The sequence below is a fragment of the Pristis pectinata genome, chromosome 15 (genome assembly GCF_009764475.1).
Source record: "Pristis pectinata isolate sPriPec2 chromosome 15, sPriPec2.1.pri, whole genome shotgun sequence".
Taxonomy (NCBI): domain Eukaryota; kingdom Metazoa; phylum Chordata; class Chondrichthyes; order Rhinopristiformes; family Pristidae; genus Pristis; species Pristis pectinata.
In genome coordinates, this window is record NC_067419.1 from 46,888,802 (window position 1) to 46,912,666 (window position 23,865).

Genomic DNA, 23,865 nt, shown 5'->3' on the forward strand with positions numbered 1-23,865 from the left:
ACAGGGCAATTACCTCAAGTAAGAGCTTGGACGTAACGTAACTGGTGAAAGAACCAGAAGGGGCAAGTGGGGCTTTAACCTCTGCGATGGTGGTGATCTGGGATGCACTGCTGAAAGAAGCAGGTATAATGGGAACTTGCAAAAGGGGAACCAGAGTCACCTGGTACAAAAGCAGGCCCTTTGGCCCACCACGTCTGCACTGACCACCCACTTACACCAATCCCATCAATTCCCCCCAGATTCCACCACTCACCTACACACTAGGGGCAATTTACAGTGGACAATTACCCCACTGACCTGCACAGCTTTGGGACATGGGAGAAACTTGCGCAGTCACAGGGAGAATGTGCAAACTCCACGCAGACAGGACCAGAGGTCAGGATTGAATTCGGGCCACTGGAGCTGTGAGGCAGTGGCTCTATATGCTGACTACTGTGTCAGAGATGTTTGAAAGGGAATGTATTTACAGGGCTAGAGGGAAAGATAGGGTGTGTGTGTGTGTGGTGTGTGTTGTGTGTGTGTGTGTGTGTGTGTGTGTGTGTGTGTGTGTGTGTGTGTGTGTGAGCGCGCGCGCGCGGGTGTGTGAGAGAACAGGTGATTGGGGGTTTAATTAGATATGATAGGTTCAATGTCCTCTGACTGTCCTCTGTTTCAAAACTATAGTATCATAGAATTGTTATATTACAAGAGGCCATTCAGCCCATCAGGTTTATGTCAGCTGCTGGTAGAGGTATCACATCAGTCCCATTCCAGCACTCTTTCTGGTATTGGTATTGGTTTATTATTGTCACTTGTACCAAGGTACAGTGAAAAACTGGTCTTGCACACCGATTGTACAGGTCAATTCATTACACAGTGCAGTTACATTGAGTTAGTACAGGGTGCATTGATGTAGTACAGGTAAAAACAATAACAGTACAAAGTGTCACAGCAATAAGGTATAGCAAGTGACATAGAATTTAAATTTAAAAGTATAGAATGATTATAGTAAGGGTAATGAGTAGATCTGTAGAAAGCAGCTTGCAACATGTCGCCATGCTCCGGCACCATCTTGGCCCTGCAACTTATTTACCCTCACATTCCCTTCTGAAGTCCAGATGAAGGGTCTCGACCTGAAATGTCAACTGTCCATTTCCCTCCACAGATGCTGCCTGACCCACGGAGTCCCTCCAGCAGTTTTGTGTTATTTTCCCTTCTGAAGACCCTGACTGATTCTGTCTCCACGACCCTCATAGTGAGTGCCAGATCACAATTACCCTCCAACTGAAAAACACCCCTCCTCACTTCCTTTTGTATCTTTTGCCTAAAATTTTATGTCAATGTCCTCTGGCCTGTGGACCATCCACAAATGGGAACACCTCCCCTTACCGACCCAAACTAAACTCACCACGAGCCTGTCTAACTCCATTAAAGCTCCTAAGGATCTTCTCTGCTCCAAGGAGAACAATGCTGGCTTCTCCCAACCAACCCTGGAGTTGAAGTCCCTCATCTCTAAGCACCTACACTAGACCCATGCCTGTCTTGTAAAGCAACTAACACTGTCAAAATCCTCAGCTAACTACCCACTGAGATGACAGAGTTGAAAGGGAAATACGTTCTGTGTCGTAGAGTCAAAGTAAACTAAAACTAGAAGGTTGTACTACTGAGGCTTTATAAGGTGTTGGTCAGACCGCAATTGGAATATTGTGAGCAATTTTGAGCCCCGTATCTAAGGAAAGATGTGCTGGCCCTGGAGAGGGTCCAGAGGAGGTTCACAAGAATGATCCCGGGAATGGAAGGGTTGCCGTATGAGGAGCATTTGATATCTCTGGGCCTGTACTCGATGGAGTTCAGGAGGATAAAGGGGGATCTCATTAAAACTTATCAAATACTGAAAGACCTGGATAGAGTGGATGTGGAGAGGATGTTTCCATCAGCAGAAGAGTCCAGGACCCGAGGGCACAGCCTCAGAATAAAGGGACGATCCTTTAGAACTGAGATGAGGAATTTCTTCAGCCACAGGGTGGTGAATCTGTGGCATTCGTTGCCATGGAGGGCTGTGGAGGCAAAGTCATTGGGTGTTTTAAAGGCAAAGATTGATAGGTTCTCGACTGGTAAGGGGGTTAAGGGTTACAGAGATATGGTGGGAGAATGGGGTTGGAAAAATCAGCCATGATTGAATGGTGGAACAGACTCAATGGGCTGAATGGCTCCTATGTCTTCAGGTTTTATTTTAAAACAATATCTACCACGGATAATTAACAGGTAACCAAGCAAACTTCAGTGTGTAACCTGATCTGAGTTTCAAAGGATCGGACACTAATCAAGGCTTCTATGAATGTATAAGCCTGTTGATTAGTTTACAGCATTTTAAGACCCCTGGTATCTGTTACTTGGTGTGCAAAACATCTCGCATGAGATCGGAACCCTTAATCTCCTAAACAAAAACATCTGGAGGAGCGTGCTGTGAAGCCAACAATATTTTACAAGAAAAGGTCAGAAAATGTTCGGTGTTGCCAAGAAACATTGGATCTGCAGAGCTGGCGTGAGCTTGTAGCAGTTGGTGGCTTCTGGTCCCACAGAAACAAGGTGAAAGGCTCGGACTAAATTGGCAGCTCTGAGAGGGTTGCAGTTTCAGAAGAATCCATGGTGACAATCGTATCATGCTTCCAGTAGTGGGAGAGTCTAGGACCAGAGGGCACAGCCTCAGAATAGAAGGACGTCCCTTTAGAGCAGAGATGAGGAGGAATTTCTTTAGCCAAAGGCTGGTGAATCTGCAGAATTCATTGCCACAGACGGCTGTGGAGGCCAAGTCATTGGGTGTATTTAAAGTGGAGGTTGAGACATTCTCGATTAGCAAGGGCATCAAAGGTTACGGGGAGGAGGCAGGAGAACGGGGTTGAGAGGGAAAAATAAATGAGCTATGATTGAATGGTGGAGCGGACTGGATAGGCCAAATGGCCTAATTCTGCTCCTATGTCTTATGGTGTGGGGACCAATGCATCAGTGGTTGAGATGGGATCCAGCTTCGGGTTATACACACAGCAGGTAGACAGGGACATAGCAGAGAGAGATGTCCAGGGAGAGTCAGAGTTCAGGGTGGGGAGGGAGGGCAGGGGAGGGAGAGGATGGGTGGGGAGGATGGATGGAGACAGCAAGGGTAGAGGTAGAGGGGCAGCGGGAAGGAAGATTGAGATGGGAAGGGGGAGAGAAGAGTGCGTAGGACTTTTGGGGTAGGAGGGGAGACAGGTGGGAGGGTTGGGAGAGACAAAGTACAGGAGAAGGGGAAGGGAGAGAGAGAGGAATGGGGAAAAGAGTCAATGAGACGTACAGCATGAATACAGGCCCTTCAGCCCACTGAGTCTGTGCCCCATTGTCCCCACAGGATTTAGGCCAGTTTGGAGAGAAGAGGGAACAGCAGGAGTGGGTGAGGGAGACAACGAGGTGGGGATGGGCAGGGAGGGGAGAGACCAGGCTGTGTTGTTGGGACAATGGAAGGGGTGGGGCAGTGAGGGTCAACACAGAGGGAGTGGGGCGAGAGTTACTCCAGGTAAGAGGTTAAATAATGGCCAAGGGAACGTTGCTCTTCTTCAGGACGGCACCCCAGGATCCACTACGTCCACTCGAGACAGCAGATCAAGACGGGTCAAATGTCCTGGTGGAGAGTCACCACATCCGGCCATGCACCACTGCCTCAGTGCTCGAGAACATGGTGCATGAGTCCAGAAGATGCTGGGAAGCATCAATGCCTCATCACACAGAGGCAGTGGGAACCTGCAACTCTCTCCCCAGAAACACTGGGGAGACTGGACTTCAACTGCAAAGCTTCAAGCAACAATGGTAGATTTGGAGCAACACACACAAAATGCTGGAGGAACTCAGCAGGTCAGGCAGCATCTATGGAGGGAAATAAGCAGTCGACGGTTCGGGCTGAGACCCTTCATCAGGACTGGAAAGGAAGAGGGTAGAAGCCAAATTGGTAGATTTGGTATGTCACCAAAGACTCTTGCAAATTTCTATAGATGTACGGTGGAGAGCATTCTCACTGGTTGCATCACCGCCTGGTATGCACAGGATCTCAAGAGACTGCAGAGGGTTGTAAACTCAGCCAGCTCCATCACGGGCACAGCCCTCCCCACCATTGAGGACACCTTCAAGAAGTGGTGCCTCAAGATAGCGGAACCATCACTAAGGACCCTCACCATCTGGGACATGCCCTCTTTACTGCCACCGGGGAGGAGGTACAGGAGCCTGAAGACCCACACTCAATGATTCAGGAACAGCTTCTTCTCCTCCACCATCAGATTTCTGAACGGTCGATGAACTACATCGTTATTCCTTTTTTTTTCCACTATTTAATTATTTTGTAATTTATAGTAATTTTTATGTCTTTGCACTGTACTGCTGCCACAGAACAACAAATTTCATGACACAGAAGTCAGTGATAATAAACCTGATTCAGAATATGATATTATAGTCATAGAGGCATAAGAGCAGGGAAACAGGCCTTCAGCCAATCAACAGAGACACCAGAGACTGCAGATGCTGGAATCTGCTGCAAAAGCAATCTTATGAAGGAATTCACTGGGTCAAGCAGCATCTGGGGGGGGGGGGCAAGGAATAGTCAACGTTTCGGTTTGAAACCCTGCATCATGTTCTGATGCAAGGTTTTGACCCAAAACGTCGACAAGTCTTTTCCTCCCCCACTGCTGCCTGACCCGCTGAGTTCCTCCAGCAGATTGTTTGTTGTTTCAGCCAACCAAGTCCATGTTGAACCACTCATCCTAACTCTTATTATCCCAACAACTCCCCCAGATCCTACCACTCACCTACACACTGGGGGCAATTTACCAACTAATCCGCACGTCTTTGGGGACAAGGAAGGAAACCGGAGTACCCGGGGGAAACCAACGCAGTCACAGGGAGAACGTGCAAACTCCACACAGACAGCGCCAGAGATTGCGATTGAACCTGGGTCACTGGAGCTGGAAGTGGCTCTACCACTGGGCTGCTCACTGCTCAAGGCTACAGGGTTCAGGAAGCAACACAGAGAAACAAGAGGCAAGATTCAGTGCAGCCATGAACTAACCATACAGTGAGATAGGCTCGTTGGGCTGAATGGCTCTATCCCAGCAAGAGCAGGACTACTCTCCACCAAGCTCCCTGTTCTACTTCTACTTCATCCAACCTGATGCACCCAGTCCAATACCAAAGAAATCCAATGGAGAAGGATCACATGGTCCCATCCAGAAAGGAGCAATGATTTGTCACCACGTCCAGACCAACATCCACCCCCCAAATTCTGCCATGCCGGGCACATCCGAGTTTTCATTCACTGATTAATTAACTGCATATCGGCAGAATCAGTCCAGAAGTAATCTACTGATTGTGGAAGAAATCAGCTCAGCACAAGATAAGGTGTCATGTGTCTGGGTCAACATTTATCCTCAATTTCCAACCAAGCAAAATGTTCCCACCAGCCATGCATTTAATGCTTGGTGAACCAAATGTGAAAAACTAGCCCTGACCATTACCAATAACTAGATCATTATCATTGAAAAGCATTTAACTGCCTAAGGACATGCCAAGGTGTTACATCATTGGGACTTCTTCCTTTGTTTAAAGGAACAGGAAGCTCAATAGGTAATGGAAGCTGGTCAGAAACCCTTAATAAAAGAATCAAAAAATGATGGACATAGGTTTGGGGCCAGGGGGCAATAGATTTAGAGGGGTTCTGAGGACGAGTTTTTCACCCAGAGGGTAGTTGGAATCTGGAACGCATTGCCTAAGGGGGTGGTGGAGGCAGAGACTTCTCACAGCATTGAAGAAGTATTGAGAAGAAGTATGAGAAGGTTGTGGACCAAGTGCTGCTAAATGGGATAAGTGTTGATGGGTAATTGATGGTTGGCATGGACGTGGTGGGCTGAAGGTCCTGTTTTGTTGCTGTCTGACTATAAGATAAAGAAAACACAGTAGCAGAGTGGTTAAGTTACTGGACTTGTATCCAATGGGCTGATCTGAAGTCACGAGCTCAAATCCCACCAATGCAGTTGGAGTATTTAATTGACTTTAACTGATTAAATATAATAATGACCATTTTAAACAATAAGGCTTGTCATAAAATTCCATCCAGTTCACCAATGGGAATTCTGCCATTCCTACCCAGTTGAGTTTATATGTGACTCCATACCACAACAAGGTGGTTGTCTCTTGACTAACTTCTCAAATGGCCAGCAATCCACAAAGTTCAGGGACAATGAGGATGGACTGGTTTTGTCAGTGTTGGTAGCCACTTTCACACGTTAAGTTTTCTACCATAAATTTTCGATTCTTCCTGTACTTAATCCCATTCATCACAAAATACACAGAACACTGCCGTTTTGGTGGGGAGCAATCTTGTCCCTGTGTGCCTGCAGGTCACAGGTTCAAGGCTCACTCCAGAAACTTCAGCCCTTTATCCAGGCAGATGCACCCAGCCCAACACTATGGGGCCACTAGAGACAGCAAACACTGGAATCTGGAGCAACAAACAGTCTACTCAAGGAACTCAGGGGGTTCCTCCAGCAGATCTTTTGTTGCTCCAACACTATGGGCATTGGAATAAAAGCAGAAACTGCTGGAAACACTCAGCAGGTCAGGCAGCATCTGTGGAGACAGAAACAGTTAACGCCTCAGGTCCTGTCATTATTTTGGCTCAGTTTTTCTCTATCTATGTGTACAGCCTACCCAAATGAAAAACACGACGATGCTGGAGGAACTCAGCAGGCCAGGCAGCATTCTCGGAGAAAAGCAGGCGGTCAACGTTTCGGGTCAGGACCCTTCTTCAGAAACATTGACCGCCTGCTTTTCTCCACGGATGCTGCCTGGCTTGCTGAGTTCCTCCAGCATCATCGTGTTTTTCAGTTAGATTCCAGCATCTGCGGTCCTTTGTTTCTCTTGTATAGTCTACCCAGCTGGGCACATCCCACCACCTCAACATTTACAATACCTTACACAAAGAAGCTTAATGTGCTGGTAACTGCCCTAATTCACCCAGTTGGACTTACGCTCTCAGGGAGATTCTCTTGTTCTACTCATCCCTCCCCCACCTTCTCTCCTACTGAAAACTAACTTGTTTTTCTCTCCCAGTTTTAACAAAGTGTCCAGGACCTGAAGCAATAACTGTTTCTTGTTCCACGGACGCTGCTTGGCCTGCCGAGTGTTTCCAGCATTTGATTTCAGATTTCCAGCATCTGCAGTTTTGTTTTACTTTCTTTCGCTATGGAAATTGGAACTTGAAGGTCAGCTCCCTGAAGTCTTCCTCCAGTGAAGACAAAGTCCCATTTGAAGTTGTCATTGTGTGCTGGTGGATATCTGTCCACCAACCTTTGCCAGGGTTAGTACATTTGGACATTCTTTCATTGACATACCGATGTATCTAAAGCTTATCTCCTGGCTGTGAAAACATCTGGGAGGTGCTGAGCACATGATAAGAGGTCACAGAGCTACTAGCAATGTTCCCAGAAGGATATGTTCTATGTAATTGATGGAATTATTTTCTTGGATGCAAGCACAAACTTTATTGCCTGTTCATTTCCATATTAGGAACCAGCTACTTATCCCTGGATTTCATAAATTTCTTTCATTTCAACTCAAGCAGGGAACTCAGCAGTAAACTTGACATGAGGAAGGTCAGTGTGCATAATTAAATATAGATTTTTAATTATCCATTGCTGGCAAGACCAGTAATTATTGACCAGCCCTAATTGTCCTGATCTCTAGACAGGAACAGACCCTTCGACCTACAATGTCTGTGCCAAACACGATGCCAAAAACTATATCTCTTCTGCCTGCACATGATCCATATCCCTCCATCCCCTGCATATTCATTTGTCACAAAGCCACTTAAACACCACTATCATATCTGCTTCCACCACCACCCCTGACAGCCTGTTTCAGGTACCCACCACTCTCTGTGTAAAACTTGCACCGCACATCTCCTTTGAGCTTTCCCCTCTTATGTCCACTAGCATTTGACATTTCTACCCAGGGAAAAAGATTCTGACTGACTACCCTATCTATGCCTCTCATAATTTTATAAACTTCTATCAGGATGACCCTCAGACTCTGACGCTCCAGAGAAACGACCCAAGTTTGTCCAACATCTCCTTGGCAGGCCATTACAGAGGGCAATGAAGAGTCAACCACATTGCTGTGGGTCTGGTTCACATGGGATAGGGACTGAAGATCCCCTACCATTGACAATGCCGAAAAATGAAATCTGACCACCCACTGGATGAAGTTCTTGACCTCAGAATGGAAAACATGAACCTTGAAACAAAATAATCAATTACTGAATACTCGATGAAAAGCCACCCCACCATCCACTTTCACTTCTATAGCACTGTTCATGACCAAGGGACTTCCCAAAGAACTAATGTACTTTAGAAGTGAAGTCTCTGTTATACTGTAGTAAACATGGTGGTCAATTTGTTCACCACAAGTTCCCACAAACAGCAATCTCATAATGACCAGATAATGTTTTAATGATTAGAGTCATAGAGATGCACAGCACAGTAAAAGGCCCTTTGGTCCATATGTGTCCATGCAGACCAAGATGTATTCTCATGCTAATCCCATTTCCCAGCACTTGGCCCATATCCCTCTAAACTCTTGTCATCCATATATCTGTCCACATGCTTCTTAAATGTATCTAATTTACCTAAATTGGGGAGAATAATAGGTCTGAACCCCAACAAGATTTTTGAGAGAGTGCCGTGGAATTTTTCTTCTACATCCACCTGAGAAAGCAGACTAGGTCTTGGTTAAACAGGACTGTACAGGGAGCTTCTGCCTTGTGCTCAAGATAGAAAGCATCCTACCTGGATGCACCACAGCTTGGTATGGCAACTGCTCTGCCCGTGACCGCAAGAAACTGTGCAGAGTTGTGGACACAGCTCAGCACATCACTGAAACCAGCCTCTTCTCCAGGGACTTTGTCTACACCTCGCTGCCTCAGTAAAGCAGACAACATAATTAAAGACCCCTCCCATCCCAGATATTCTCTCTTCTCCCCCCTCACATCGGGCAGAAGATACAAAAGCCTGAAAGCACGTACCACCAGGCTTAAGGACAGTTTCTATCCCGCTGTTTTTAGACTATTGAACGGTTCCCTAATACGATAAGATGGACTCTTGACCTAACAATCTACCTCATTACCACCTTGCACCTTATTGTCTGCCTGCACTGCACTTTCTCGGTAGCTGTTACACTTTATTCTGCATTCTGTTATTGTTTTCCCTTGTACTACCTCAATGCACTGAGTAATGAATTGATCTGTAGGAACAGTATGCAAGACAAGTTTTTCACTGTACTGCGGTACATGTGAGAATAATAAACCAATTTACCAATTTTTACAAGAAAGGACACAATTTAAAACAAAAAAAAATCTATTTTAGTGCAAAGTGATCAAAGTGGTCAAAGTGGTCATAGTGTTGCTAAACTGTAGTGATTAGGGTTGTGTCGGTTGGTTCAAGAACAGAATGGTTGAAGGGAAGTAGCTGTTCCTGAACCTGGTGGTGTGGAACTTCAGGCTTCTGCACCTCCTGCCCCAGGGTAGCTGCCATTGTGGAGATTGGTATCACCAGTGAGAAAGGTCGAGGATAGGCTGTGTCAGCCAGGCCAGGGAGGATAGGCAGAACCTCACGAGCTTCCTGGGCTCTTGCTGTGCTAAGTATCCTAAGCAATCCTGAGAAACACAACTGTAAGTATTGGGCACTGTGAAATGCTGACTCAGACCTTGGTTATTTTCAACAGAATTCTTCTGTGGGTGGAAACTTTTCTGTAAACTAATATTTACTCATACCAGTCGAAAATGCTATTAAGTACAGATGAGATACTGGAATGTTTTCCATTCGGCGCTGCTAGGGATTTTAAGGCAGAAATGTTTCCCACTTAAAATACATGCTGTTTTTCATCAGTACACAAATCAAAGCAGCTAACTCACAGCAGATGTGAGCAAGACAGAGACTCAGTGTTGACACAAGTAGAAGGATCCCGATCAGGGGACAGGAGCCAAGGCTACATCACAGAATAACAAGAAGCAAACACACTCCACAGAAGTCGGAAGGGGGATCTGAGTGACAGTGTAGCCCTGGCACGACAGAAGAAAGGCAGGGAAGATGATCACAGGGATGAAAGGAATCAGCAGTCACAGTGAGACAATGGCTTTCCAATTTGAAATTCAACCAAAGCCATTTGGACATTCCCGTTGAAAATTCCATCCAGGTTCAATGGCGGAAGTCTGCCAAAATGTACATCACCAGAATCAAAAGCCCAGTGCTCAGCTGTCAAGAGCACAGGTTTCCAGTGCTACCTAGTTAACCTTTAAACTGAGTTACTTTAAAATGCCTACGAGTTTAACACAACTAGGTGGTAGTATTTCTAGAGGTTAACTCTTTATTCACAAGGGACGTGTCCCCACCATCGAGGACGTGCCTCAAGAAGGCGGCATCCATCACTAAGGACCATCACCATCTAGGATATGCCCTCTTCACATTACTACCATTAGGGAGAGGTACAGGAGCCAGAAGACCCACACTCAATGATTTAAGAACAGCTTCTTCCCCTCTGCCATCAGATTTCTGAACGGTCCATGAACCCATGAACACTACCTCATTCCTTTATGCACTATTTATTTACTTTGTAATTTATAGTAATTTTATGTCTTTGCACTGTACTGCTGCCGCAAAACAACAAAGTTTACAAATTATAAGTCAGTGATAATGAACCTGATTCTCACTGGTAAGGTCAGTATCTATTGCCCGTCTCCATATCCCCCTGAGTTGGGAAGGAGTCACTGCTGCAGTCTTCCTGGTGAAGATGCTCCCACAGTGCTGTTGGAGAGGGAGTTCCATCAGGACCCAAACATGGTGAAGGACCAACAACAGTTTTCAAAGGGAGAGGGGACCCTGCAGGTTCCCATGCACCCACTGCCTTGCTATAGAGGTCGTGTGTTTGGAAGGTACCATTGGAGAAGCTTGGGCAAGTAACTGCAGGAAGCAGGGAGCACTACATGGCCCTGTCTGTGTCAATGGTACTGAGGTGGAGATGATTGAGAGCTTCAAGTTTCTAGGTGTAAATATTCCCAACAATTTGTCCTGGTCCAGCTACGTGGACACTATGGGGGAAAAAAAACTCACTAACGTCTCTACTTCCTCAGAAAGCTGAGAAAATTCAGCATGTCCCCATTTGACTCTCACCAATTTTTACTGCTGCACTACAGAAAGCATCCTATCCAGATAGATCACAGCTTGGTATGGCAGCTGCTCTGCTCATGACTGCAAGACACAGCAGAGAGTTGTGAATGCAGTCCAATCCATCACTTGCCGCTGCCTTGGGAAAGCAGCCAACACAATCAAAGACCCCTCTCACCCTGGACGTTCTCTCTTCTCCCCCCTCCCATCGGGCAGAAGATACAAAAGCCTGAAAGCACGTACCTCCAGGCTCAAGGACAGCTTCTATCCCGCTGTAAAAAGACTATTGAATGGTCCCCTAGTATGATAAGATGGACTCTTGTCCTCACAATCTACCTCATCGTAACCTTGCACCTTATTGTCTGCCTGCACTGTCTCTGTAACTGTAACACTATATTCTGCATTCTGTTATTGTTTTCCCATGTACTACCTCAATGTACTGACGTGATGAAATAGTCTGTATGGATGGCATGCAAAACAAAGTTTTTCACTGTACCTCAATACATGTGACAATAATAAACCAATTACAAAGTAATAACCACAGGAGCAGGGAGAGGGAATCTATCTTTCATCAGTGTTAAGACAATTTGTACCTAACCATCATTTCAGGTGAAAAAGTATCCCATTATTTAAAGTACTTCTGGCCTTTATACAAATGCAAGTACGATGCAAGAGACAGACAGGTTAAAGAACAGCATTAAAATAGTGTGCTTATTGGGTGCTTATTGAGGCCTTTCCATGCTGCCTAATCACAGCACCTGTTAAGGGTTTTGACAGATTAATGGAGAGAAACAACATCTAATTATTTCTATTTTTATTGGCGCCCTGATTAGCTCAAGCATTGCATCAACTATTTTAAACAAAACAGACTTCACTGACGTGGCGCCTTGAATGTAGCAGAGCATTCCAAGACGGATCAGTGCAGCCATGTCAAACTAAATTTGACGCCAAGCCTCATAAGGAGATACTGGGGCAGGTGACCAAAAGCTCAGTCTTGGAGGTAGGAAGAAAGGTAATGCAGGGGGTTGGTAGCACATTGGTTGAGTTACTGGACTGCTAGCCAGAGTTCTGGAGCACCAGTCTAGAGGTACGAGTTCAAAGCCCACCATGGCAGCTGGGAGGAGAAGGTAATCTGCCATGCTTACCTGGTCTGGTTATATGTGATATCTGAGAGTCAAGTGCTTCCTCAGTTCAGGGGTACATAGAACATAGAACACTGCAGCACAGTACAGGCCCTTCAGCCCACAATGTTGTGCCGACATTTTATCCTGCTCTAAGATCTATCTAACCCTTCCCTCCCACATAGCCCCCTATTTTTCTATCATTCATGTGTCTATCTAAGAGTCTCTGGAACGTCTCTAATGTATCCACCCCCACAACCTCTGCCGACAGTGCGTTCCACACACCCATCGCTGTCTGTGTAAAAAAACTCACCCCGACATCCCCCTTATACCTTCCTCCAATCACCTTAAAATTATGTCTCCTCATGTTAGCCATTGTCGCCCTGGGAAAAAGTCTCTGACTGTCCACTCAATCTATGCCTCTTATCATCTTGTACACCTCTATCAAGTCACCTCTCGTCCTTCTCTCCAAAGAGAAAAGTCCTAGCTTGCTCGGCCTATCCTCATAAGACATGCTCTCCAATCCAGGCAATTAGGGATAGGCAATAAATGCTGGTGTTGTCATTGGCGCCAACGTCCTTGATGGATCCATGGGCTCAGGGAAGGAGTTCCAGAGCTCAGGCACTATGACAGGTACACGGATAGGAAAAGTTTAGAGGGACATGGGCCAAACATGAGCAAATGGGACTGGCTTTGATGGGCATCTTGGTCAGCATGGCCCAGTTGGGCCAAAGGGCCTGTTTCCATGCTGTTTGATGCTATGACTCAGGGTCTTGTGAGATGACGGCATAGTCAAAGGAACTGGAGAATAAGAAGGTGAAACAGCACAGAGTTCTTGCAGGGTTGAAGGGGAGGGCGCAAAGTCACGTAGGGGGTGGATGGTTGAAGATTGTAGGTGAGAGGCGCAAAATGAATTTGCTTATGAATCAGCTACCAATGTAGGTGAATGGGCAGGGAGGAAGGGGTTCAGGCCAGTAAGAATGTGTCGTCGGCTGTAGAGTTTTGGATTAACCTAGGAATGGTTCCTTTCTTTAAGCTGCTCATTAGACCTGGCATCTGTGTTCGTTTTTGCTGTGTCACTCAGTGAACTTGGCCCCAGTTCTTCAGCGCTGGCTCACGTTCAAGGAAAAAAAATCACAAATCTCCCGGGAGGTCGGGCAGTGGATGCCTTCAGATTCGTTTGCTGACCAGAACCCATGTACAACAGCAATTCTTCGCATTCCAGACACAAACTGGGTGACTTCGTTTAACCCTGTTCTCACCCCTGACATTCCTGCAACACGCCACAATAAATGCCTCAGAAATGCCTCACAAGAGATGACAGTTGATGGAATCTGCGGCAAATGTTGAAGGAACTCAGCCGGCTGCAGGGTCTCGACCCGAAATGCCAACTGTCCATTTCCCTTCACAGATGCTGCCTGACCCGCTGTGTTCTTCTAGCAGTTTGTTTTATTGTCTCACAAATTGGTAAATTGATTTATTATTGCCACATGTACCGAGGTACAGTGAAAAACTTTTGTTTTGCATATCATCCATACTGATCAGTTCATTACACAGTACATTGAGGTAGTAAAAAGGGCAAACAATAACAGAATGCAGAATAAAGTTACAGTTACAGAGAGAGTGCAGTACAGGCAGACAATAAGGTGCAAGGTCATAATGAGGTAGATTGTGAGGTCAAGAATCCATCTTATCGTACTAGGGGACTGTTCAATAGTTTATAACAGCGGAGTAGAAGCTGTCCTTGAGCTTGGTGGTACGTGCTTTCAGGCTTTTGTATCTTCTGCCCGATGGGAGAGGGGAGGAGAGAGAATGTCTGGGGTGGGTGGGGTCTTTGATTATATTGGCTGCTTTACCGAGGCAGCGAGAAGTGTAGACAAGAGTCCATGGAGCGGAGGCTGGTTTCCGTGATGTGCTGAGCTGTGTCCACAACTCTCTGCAGTTTCTCACGCAGAGCAGTTGCCGTACCAAGCCGTGATGCATCTAGATAGGAAGCTTTCTATGGTGCATCGATAAAAATTGGTGAGAGTCAAAGGGGACATGTCAAATTTGTTTAGGCATTAGAAATGACCCAGTTTATTATCTAATTCTGAAAAGACAGGGAGAAATTCATCCCCAAACTTGGGTAAACATTCATCCAAGCAGTGACTTTGTGTAGCGGTCTGCTTCCTAAATTTGGCTCCTTTGACTTGGATTTTGCAATAACCAGCTGGCTCCACTTACATGTGTCTGGGCTGAGCAACAGAGAGTGGGTTTCTTCAATAAAACTTGACCTCTCTCACCACTACAGGTCATGTTAAAACACACTACGCTTGCAGAATACTTTTCAGTGAGCAGGGAAGGGGGCAGTCAGATTACACACAGCAAGCTCCTACACACAGCACTGGGATAACGATCAGATAACTTCCTGCTGACACTGCCTGGGGCGATAGGTAAAAAGACTGGAGGGGCATTGAAGAAAATGTTTCTCACCCAGAGACTGGTGGGTGTCTGGAACTCAGTGCCTGGATGGGTGGTGATCAGTCATAGAGTCACAGAGCAATACAGCACGGATACAGGCCCTTCGGCCCAACCAATCCATGCCGACCATGGTGACCACCCAGCTAGACCCAATTTCCTGCATTTGGCCCATATCCCTCAAACCCCACCCCTCCATGTACCGATCCAAGTGCTTCTTAAACGATCCTAATGTACCTGCCTCACCCACTTCCTCTGGCAGCTCGTTCCATATACTCACCACCCTCTGCGTGAAAAGTTGCCCCTTCTCAGGTCCCTTTTAAATCTCTCCCATCTCAACCTAAACTTATGCCCCCCTAGTTTTGGACTCCTCTACCCTAGGGGAAAAGACTGTTACCGTCCACCTTATCTACACCTTTCATAAGTTTATTGTCATCTGCACAAGTACATGTGTGCACAGGTGCAATGAAAAACTTACTTGCAGCAGCATCACAGGCACAGAGCATCACCTACACAACATTCACAAGAAAAACATAAATTAAACAACAAAGAACACAACTAGAACAAAAACAAAGTCCATTGTAGTGCAAAGTGGTCACAGTGTTGCTATACTGAGGTAGTGATTAGGGTTGTGCAGGTTGGTTCAAGAACTGAATGGTTGAAGGGAAGGAGCTGTTCCTGAACCTGGTGGTGTGGGACTTCAGGCTTCTGTACCTCCTGCCTGATGGGAGCTGCAAGAAGATGGCATGGTTTGGATGGTGGGGATCTTTGATGATGGATGTTGCCTCCTTTGAGGCAGTGCTTCCAGTAGATGCTACCGATGGGTGGGGAGGGATGTGCCAGTAATGAGTGACTGCACTGAGTGTCAGGGTAAGCTATGGAGCTCAAGTCTGCAGAGAGGGCTTGGACCCACAACCTTCTGACTCTTGAGCTGAGATGTAACATTACACCCCCCACTGCCCCCCCTGCAAAATCCAACTCATGTATCTGAAAGGGAACTGGTGGGCTGACGCAAGATCACTATAACCTCCAAAATTATTTCATAAATCAAAATGTTTGTAAGGGAGAGTCCAGTTCACATTCATGAGATCTTTCATTCACCAACAAAGACAATGAATTACTGGGGAAAACAGTATGTCATTGATAATAAAACGTGGATATAATTAGTCAGCAATGGGATATTTCCTTTCCAACTTTCCAATACAGAACACTGTGAAGTTCCAAATCTATAATCGGAATATGATCATCAGTTAGGAGACAGAAGATACTACAGATGCTGGAATCTGGAGCAACAAGTAAACTGCTGGAGGAACTCAGCGGGTCAGGCAGCATCTGTGGAGGGAGATGGACAGTTGATGTCTTGGGTCAATACCCTTCAACTGGACTGGAGATTGGGGGTGGGGGGGTGGGGGGCAGGTGGGGATAGCCAGTATAAAGAGGTGAAGGGAAGGGGTGGAGCAAGAGCTGGCAAGCGATGATCATCAATTATCTGGGCAGCGCGGTGGCACAGCTGGTAGAGCTGCTGCCTCACATCTCCAGCTACCCAGGTTCGATCCTGACCTCGGGTGCTGTCTGTGTGGAGTTTGCACGTTCTCCCCGTGACTGTGTGGGTTTCCCCCAGATGTTCCAGTTTCCTCCCACATCCCAAGACATTCGGGTTGGTAGGCTAATTGTCCACTGTAAATTGTCCCTGGTGTGTAGGTGAGTGGTGTAATCAGAGGGATTTAATGGGACTGTGGGGAGAATAGGTTACAGGGAAAATTAGTAGGGAATGGGATTTCCCTGTGACTCAGTAGAGGCTCGATGGGTCAAAAGGGCCTTTTTTGTCAAATATGGAAATTTACAAAAAGTACAAGCATAGCTTTTAGGAGAAATTAAAAGTAAGAAAAGGTTACAAAGTTGCCAGAAATCAGTTTGTATAAGGATTGGGAATGTTTTAGAATTCAACAGAGAATGACAAAGAAATTTGCTAAGAATGGGAAATATGATAATAAACGTAAGAAACATAAAAGCAGACTGAAAGAGCTTTTATTAATATGTCAAAATGCAGCTGTACAAAATTTTGATTGGGCCACTTTTGGAGTATTGTTTTCAGTTCTGGTCACCCCATTACAGGAAAGACGGGGAGGCTTTGGGGAGGGTGCAGAAGAGGTTCACCAGGATGCTGTCTGGATTGAAGAGCATAAGGAGAGGTTGGACAAACTTGGGTTGTTTTCTCTGGAGTGTCAGATGCTGAGGGGAGACCTGATAGAAGTTTATAAAATTATGAAAGGCATAGATAGGGTAGATAGTCAGAGTCTTTCTCCCAGGGTGGAAGGGTCAAATACTAGATGGCATAGCTCTAAGGTGAGAGGGGTAAGTTTGAAGGAGATGTGTGAGGCAAGTATTTTTACAGAGAGAGGTGGGTGCCTGGAATGTGCTGCCACGGGAGGTGGTGGAGGCAGACAGGTTTAAAAGTCATTTAGACATGCACATGAACAGGCAGGGAATGGAAGGGATATAGACATTGTGCAGACAGATGGGATTAATTTAAATTGGCATCATGGTCGGCACAGACATCATGGGCCAAAGGACCTGTTCCTGTTCTGTACTGTTCTATGTTCTATGATCTAAAAAGGAAGAGGCTATCAAGGTTAAATCCGAGTCCCTTATTGCAGAGACGGGAGAATTCACGACAGGGGAAGGAAACGGCAGAGGAATTAAACAAATATTTTGTGTCTGACTTCATGGAAAATGACGCAAACAAAATCCCAGAAATACTGTTGAATCAAGGGAATAGTGATGATAAAGAAGTAGAAGACATTAACGCTTGTAACAAAATACTGCTAGAGAAGTTAATGAGCTTGAAAGCTACCGAGGACCTGATATACATCGCTGAGTTTTGAAGGTAGCAGCTGTGGGAACAGTGGATCCTTTGGATGTTATCTTTAAAAATTCTAAAGATTCTGGAATTGCAGACCACAGTAAATATGACCTCAGTATTTAAGAAAGAAGGGAAGAGACAAAACGGAGGATATACTGACCCGACAGTCTGACATTGGTAACAGGGAAATGGCTGCAATCTATGATATTTAATAACAACACATACAATTGAGTAGACGAACAGGGATTTGTTGAAGGGGAATCTTGTTTCACTGACCTACGGAGATCTCTCAGGATTTATCCAGCAGAGTTGATAAGAGGGAAACCAGTTGATGTGGTGTGTTTGGACCTGCAGAACAGTTGTGATGTTTGGAGCTCCAGAACAGATTGTGACCCAGGAGCAACTATCTGCTGGAGGAACTCAGCAGGTCGAGCAGTATCTGTGGGGAGGGAAGGACTCTAACCACTCTAACCTCACCCCCTCTGACACGCAGCACTCCATTCACTCAACTGTTCCTCCACCCCCACCCCCCCCACACACACACACAGATGCTGGTTGACCTGCTGAGTTCCTCCAGCAGATTGTTTGTTGCTCCAGATTCCAGCAGCTGGCCGTAGCTTGTGTTCCCACACAGGGGGTTGCTGAGTAAAGATAGACCACGTGGAATTGGTGGTGATATGCAAGTGTAGGTTGACAGTGGGTTAATACACGGAGAACAGAGTAGGCATAAGTCAGTAGTCCTCACATTGGCAGGGTGTAACCGGTGGGGTACCACAGGTGTCGGTGCTTGAGACCCAACTATTTACCGTCTATATCAACACTTTAGCTGAGGGGACCAAATGTAATATTTCCAGTTTTGCTGGTGGCATGAAACTAACTGGGCAGGTCAGTAACGATGAGGAGGTTTCAAGAGGATGTAGACAAGCTGAGTGGATGGGCTTGGGTGTCCTCATACACAAATAAAGGCAGCAGTAAGGAAGCAAATGTTAAGTTGGCCTTCACTGCAACAAGAGCATCTCAGTACAAGAGCAAAGCTGTCTTACTAATGCCGAAGGACCTGTTTCCATGCTGTATAACTCCATGACGATTCTATCAGGCCTTGGTGAGACCACACCAGAATATCGTCATAGAATCATACAGCATAGAAACAGGCCCTTCAGCCCAACTCGTCCATGCCGACCAAGTTGCCTACCTGAGCCGGTCCCGTTTGCCTGCATTTGGCCACATCCTTCTAAACCTATGTCCGAATGTCTTTTAAATCAGAATCAGGTGTATTTTCATTGACATTATGTCGTGAAATGTGTTGTTTTGTGGCAGCAGTACAGTGCAAGACATAAAAATTACTATAAGTTACCAAAATAAATAAACAGTGCAAAAGAGGAATAACGAGGTAGCGTTCATCGGTTCATGGACCGTTCAGAAATCTGATAGTGGAGGGGAAGAAGCTGTTCCTGAAACACTGAGTGTTGGTTGTCATTGTACCCACCTCTAACTCTTACTCTGGCAGCTCATTCCACATACCCACTACTCTGTGTAAAAACCTTTCAGGTCCTCTTTAAATCTTTCCCTTCTCATCTAGTTTTGGACTCCCCTACCCTGGGAAAAATACTGTGACCATTCACCTTATCTGTGCCCCTCATGATTTTGTATACTGACACTCCAGGGGAAAAAGGTCCCAGTCTATCCAGTATCTCCTTGTAACTCAAGCCCTCCAGTCCCAGCAACATCCCTGTGAATCTTTTCCACACCCTCTCCAGCTTAATAAGATCGTTCCAATAGCTAGGCGACCAGAACTGAGCACTACACCCCAAGTGTGGTCTCACCAATTTTGGTTGCTCATCTAAAGAAGAATATACTTGCTTGAGAGGGAGTACTATAAAGGTTCACCAGACTGTTTCTGGATTGCAGATCCATTACGTTGAGTCGGCTAGGTCACTATTCTTCAGAATTTAGAAGAATGAGAGGTGATCTCACTGAAACATACAAAATTCTTACAGAGCTGATAGGGTGAATGCAGGAGGCTGTTTTCCCTGGCTGAGTCTACAAGGAAGGACTGTAGTCTCAAACTAAGGGGAAGTTACTTAGGACCGAGATGAGGAGTAATTTCTTCAGCCAATTTCATTCTTTACCTCAGAGGGCCATGGAAGTTTCATCATTCATTCCATTCAAAATGGAGATCAATAAATTTCTGGATATTAGAGGAATCAAGGGATATGGGGATAGTCCAGGAAAATGGTGTTGAGAAGAAAGATTTGCCATGATCTTGGAATACAATGGGATACAGATACGGTATAGTTGGCTGGAGTGAAGGCAGGTGGAATTCTTTCCGGAGAAGTGTGAGGGAATGCACGGTGGGAAGTCACATTCTGGAAAGTGAAAAAGGTCACTTGCATTCATGGGACGAGGCACTGAGTATAAGAGTTGCAGTTATACAAAACATTGGTTAGACCGCACAGAGGATTGTGCACAGCTCCAGTCACCACACTACAGGAAGGATGTGGTAGCAATAGAGAGAGTGCAGAAGAGATTCACCAGGGTGTTGCCTGGAATGGAGGGCTGTGGTTATGAGAAAAGATTGGACAGGCTGCGTTTGTTCTCACTGGAATGTAGGAGGGTGACAAGTGACCTTATAGAGGTTTATAAAATTTTGAGGGCCATAGATAGGTTAGATGGTCAAAGTCTTTCCCCTGGGCATGGGGGACTCTAGAGGGCACAGGTTTATGGTGAAAGGCGACAAGTTTAAAGGGGATCTCTGAGGGGCCAGTTTTTCCCTGGAGCAGAGGAGGCTGAGGGGTGACTGTAGAGAGGTACATAAAATCAGGAGGAGCATAGCTAAGATGAATCGTCTTTCTCCCAGGGCAGGGGAATCTAAAACTAGAGGGCACTGGATGTTGGGGTGGTTATCTGGAACAAGCTGCCAGAGGAGGTGATAGACGCAGATACAATTACAACATTTCAAGGGCATTTGAACAGGTACTTAGGAAAGGAACAAAGGGGTCTTGGCCTGGTGCAGACAATTAGGATTAATGTAGGTACTCATCATGGACGGCATGGATGAGATGGGCTGAAAGGGATCATTTCTGGGCTGTATAATTCTATCAATCATAGAGCAGGCTTGAGGGACCAAATGGCCCACTGTTGCTTCTATTTCTTGTATCACACTGTCTATGTTCCTGGACCAGTAATCCAAGTTCCTGGTCGAACAACCAAGACACACTTAAGTCCAAGTTGTTGAACAATTTAAATTCAGTGAACTAATCAATTCGAAGACTGGTGACCATGATTCCATTAAAGGCCAGCTTGTTCATTAACATCCTCAGGGAAGCCACATCTCTGTTCTTACCCACTCTGGTCCTCATTTGACGCCAGACCCTCATGACTGTGGTTGGCTCTTAAATGCCCTCAGAAGCTGCCCAGCAAGACAGTCATTGTATCAACAAGGCAGCTCGCCACTTCCTGAGGGGTCTCTCTGCCCCAGGGAGGTGTGAGGGTGGAGTCATTGGACGTATTAGAATTGGTTTATTATTGTCACATGTACCGAGGTACAGTGAAAAACTTATCTTGCATACCGTCCATACAGATCAATTCATTACACAGTGCATTGAGGTGGTACAAGGGAAAACAATACAGAATGCCGAGTAAAGTGCTACAGCCACAGAGAAAGTGCAGTGCAGGCAGACAATAAGGTGCAAGGTCATAACAAGGTAGATTGTGAGGTCAAGAGTTCATCTTATCGTACTAGGGAATCGTTCAATAATCTTATGACAGCGGGATAGATGCTGTCCTTAAGCCTGGTGGTTTGTGCTTTCAGGCTTTTCTATCTTCTGCCTATTATTGGACTATAGGGGAGTTAAGGGTTATGAATTGGTTCAGTGAACCCTCACAATCCTCCTCACCTTTGTTTTAAAATAGCGACAAAGGGTTCTAACACTATGCCCTCAGTTCTAGATACCCCCATTAGGAGTACACTTTCCTGGATGAATGCAGTTTCAACAATATTCAAGAAGCTTGACACCATACAAGATATAGCAGCCCGCTGATAGGCACCCCATCCACAGCTACTCACTCACTCCACCAACCACACACAGCAGCGTCAGTGTGTACCATCTACAGGATGCACTGCAGTAACTCACCAAGACTGCTCAGACAGCACCTTCCAAACCCACCACCTCTACCACCTAGAAGGACAAGCACGGGGAACACCACCCCCTGGAAGTTGCACCCCCAATCCACACACAATCCTGACTTGGAAATATTTCACTGTTCCTTCACTGTCACTGGGTCAAAGTCCTGGAACTGCCTCCCTAACAGCACTGTGGGTACACCCACACGTCAAGGACTGCAGTGGTTCAAGAAGGCAGCTCACCACCACTTTCTCAAGGACAACTAGGGATGGGCAGTTAATGGATGTGGGCTTCAGTCAGCCAGCAAAGCCCACATCCCTTGAGTGAATATAAAAAAAACTCTCAGTATATATGTTGTCAATTTATATATTTTATGTTTCAATAAGATCACCTCTCCAATGTGCACAGGCTAAAGCTACACAACCTTTCATCAGAAGACAAACCTCTCATTCCAGGAATCAACTCACCGAACCTTGTCTGGACTGCCCCCAATCCAAGTATGTTCTTCCTTAAATAAGGAAACCAAAACTCTGGTACTCAAGGTTATCAGGGAAAGCTTTGGAGAAGATAGTCATAACTGATGCTGTGCTCAGTGTGTTGTCTGTACCAAATGTTTTCCATGTTCAGCTTGACAAGAAATACTCAGTGACTTTATAGACAGTGGGAAAGGAACTTTAAGACTGCTACAGGATCTGGGAGAATTAATCACAGCTGGGTAGAAATGTTACTGCCCGCGTTAAAATAAAAGTTCTATAATCAGAATCAGAGTTGTTATCACTGACTTATGTGACATGAAATTTGTTGTTCTGCAGCAACAGTACAGTGCAAGGACATAAAATTACTATAAATAACAAAAATTAATAAATAGGGCAGAAAAAAAAGGAGTAACGAGGTAGTGTCCATGGGTTCGTGGACCGTTCAGAAATGGTGGAGGGGAAGAAGCTGTTCCTGAATCATTGATTGTGGGTCTTCAGGCTCCTGTACGTCCTCCCTGATGGTAGTAACGAGAAGAGGGCATGTCCAGGGTGGTGAGGGAAGAGAAACAGAATTAACGTTTCAGGTCAGAGACCCTTTGTCAGAACTTCACCCTGTCAGGATCAATCTATCCATCTATCTGCACTGTGGTTCAGGTGGGACAGGTGGTCCTTACCTTAGATAAATTGCCCAACTAATGGTTGTTGATGGTAATGCCACTACACCCAACATGGTGCAGAGGAGGATGGTCTCAGGATTGGAATCTTGGAGCTCCAAGGGTAGATTCAATTGGGTGGTGTTAGTTTCTTTGGAAGAGAGAAGGCTGAGGGGAGGCTGAATTAAATGTATAAAATTATAAAGGTCTTCTATTACTTTCTCCCTCATGTTTTTACAGCTTCCCCTTAAATCCAGCTCGACAACTCCCCATAGCAACCAGTTCCACATTCACTGGATAAAAAAATTTTTCTTGCAAATTCCCTATTTGATTTACAGGAACACAACAGTAAGCAGTTTAGTGTCTTGAGCCTGTTCTTCAATGAAATTGTGCCTGATCTGCAATCCATCTCCATCGCGTATTTGGATATCTGACAAGCTCAATGTTCGTTACTCATTCCTTAGTCATGCTGATTAAAATATCGACCTCAGACTTGAGATTAACAATTGCCCTGACATCAATTGCCAAACATAAAAGGGTTTCAGATTTCCACTACTCCCTACATGTAGAAATGTTTCCAAACTTCACTCCTGAAAACCTGCCTGTTTTTCAGATTCTGCTCCTCACACAGCGCTCCCCAACCAACCAAAACAGGTTCTGTCCACCAGTCTTTTCAGGTCCCCTGAATTTCCCAAAAACTTAAATCACTTTCGAAGCTACAGAAATCCTGGAAATGCAACATTAGTTTGTGTGAATGTGCAGGAATGTAAGAAGCTGCAGAGAGTAGTGGACTCAGCCCAATACATCACGGGCACATCCCTCCCCACCATCGGGAGTATCTACAGGAGGCGCTGCCTCAAGAAGGCAACATCCATCATCAAAGATCCCCACCATCCGGGCCATGCCATCTTCTCACAGCTACCATCGGGCAAGAGGTACAGAAGCCTGAAGTCCCACA

The 23,865-nt window shown here is 45.7% G+C and overlaps 1 protein-coding gene across 1 annotated transcript in view; it reads right to left on the reverse strand.

Moving 5' to 3' along the window:
- Positions 1-23,865, reverse strand: part of pawr (PRKC, apoptosis, WT1, regulator) — a 143,747-nt gene that overhangs the window by 23,843 nt on the left and 96,039 nt on the right. The gene's annotated exons all lie outside the window — the stretch shown is intronic.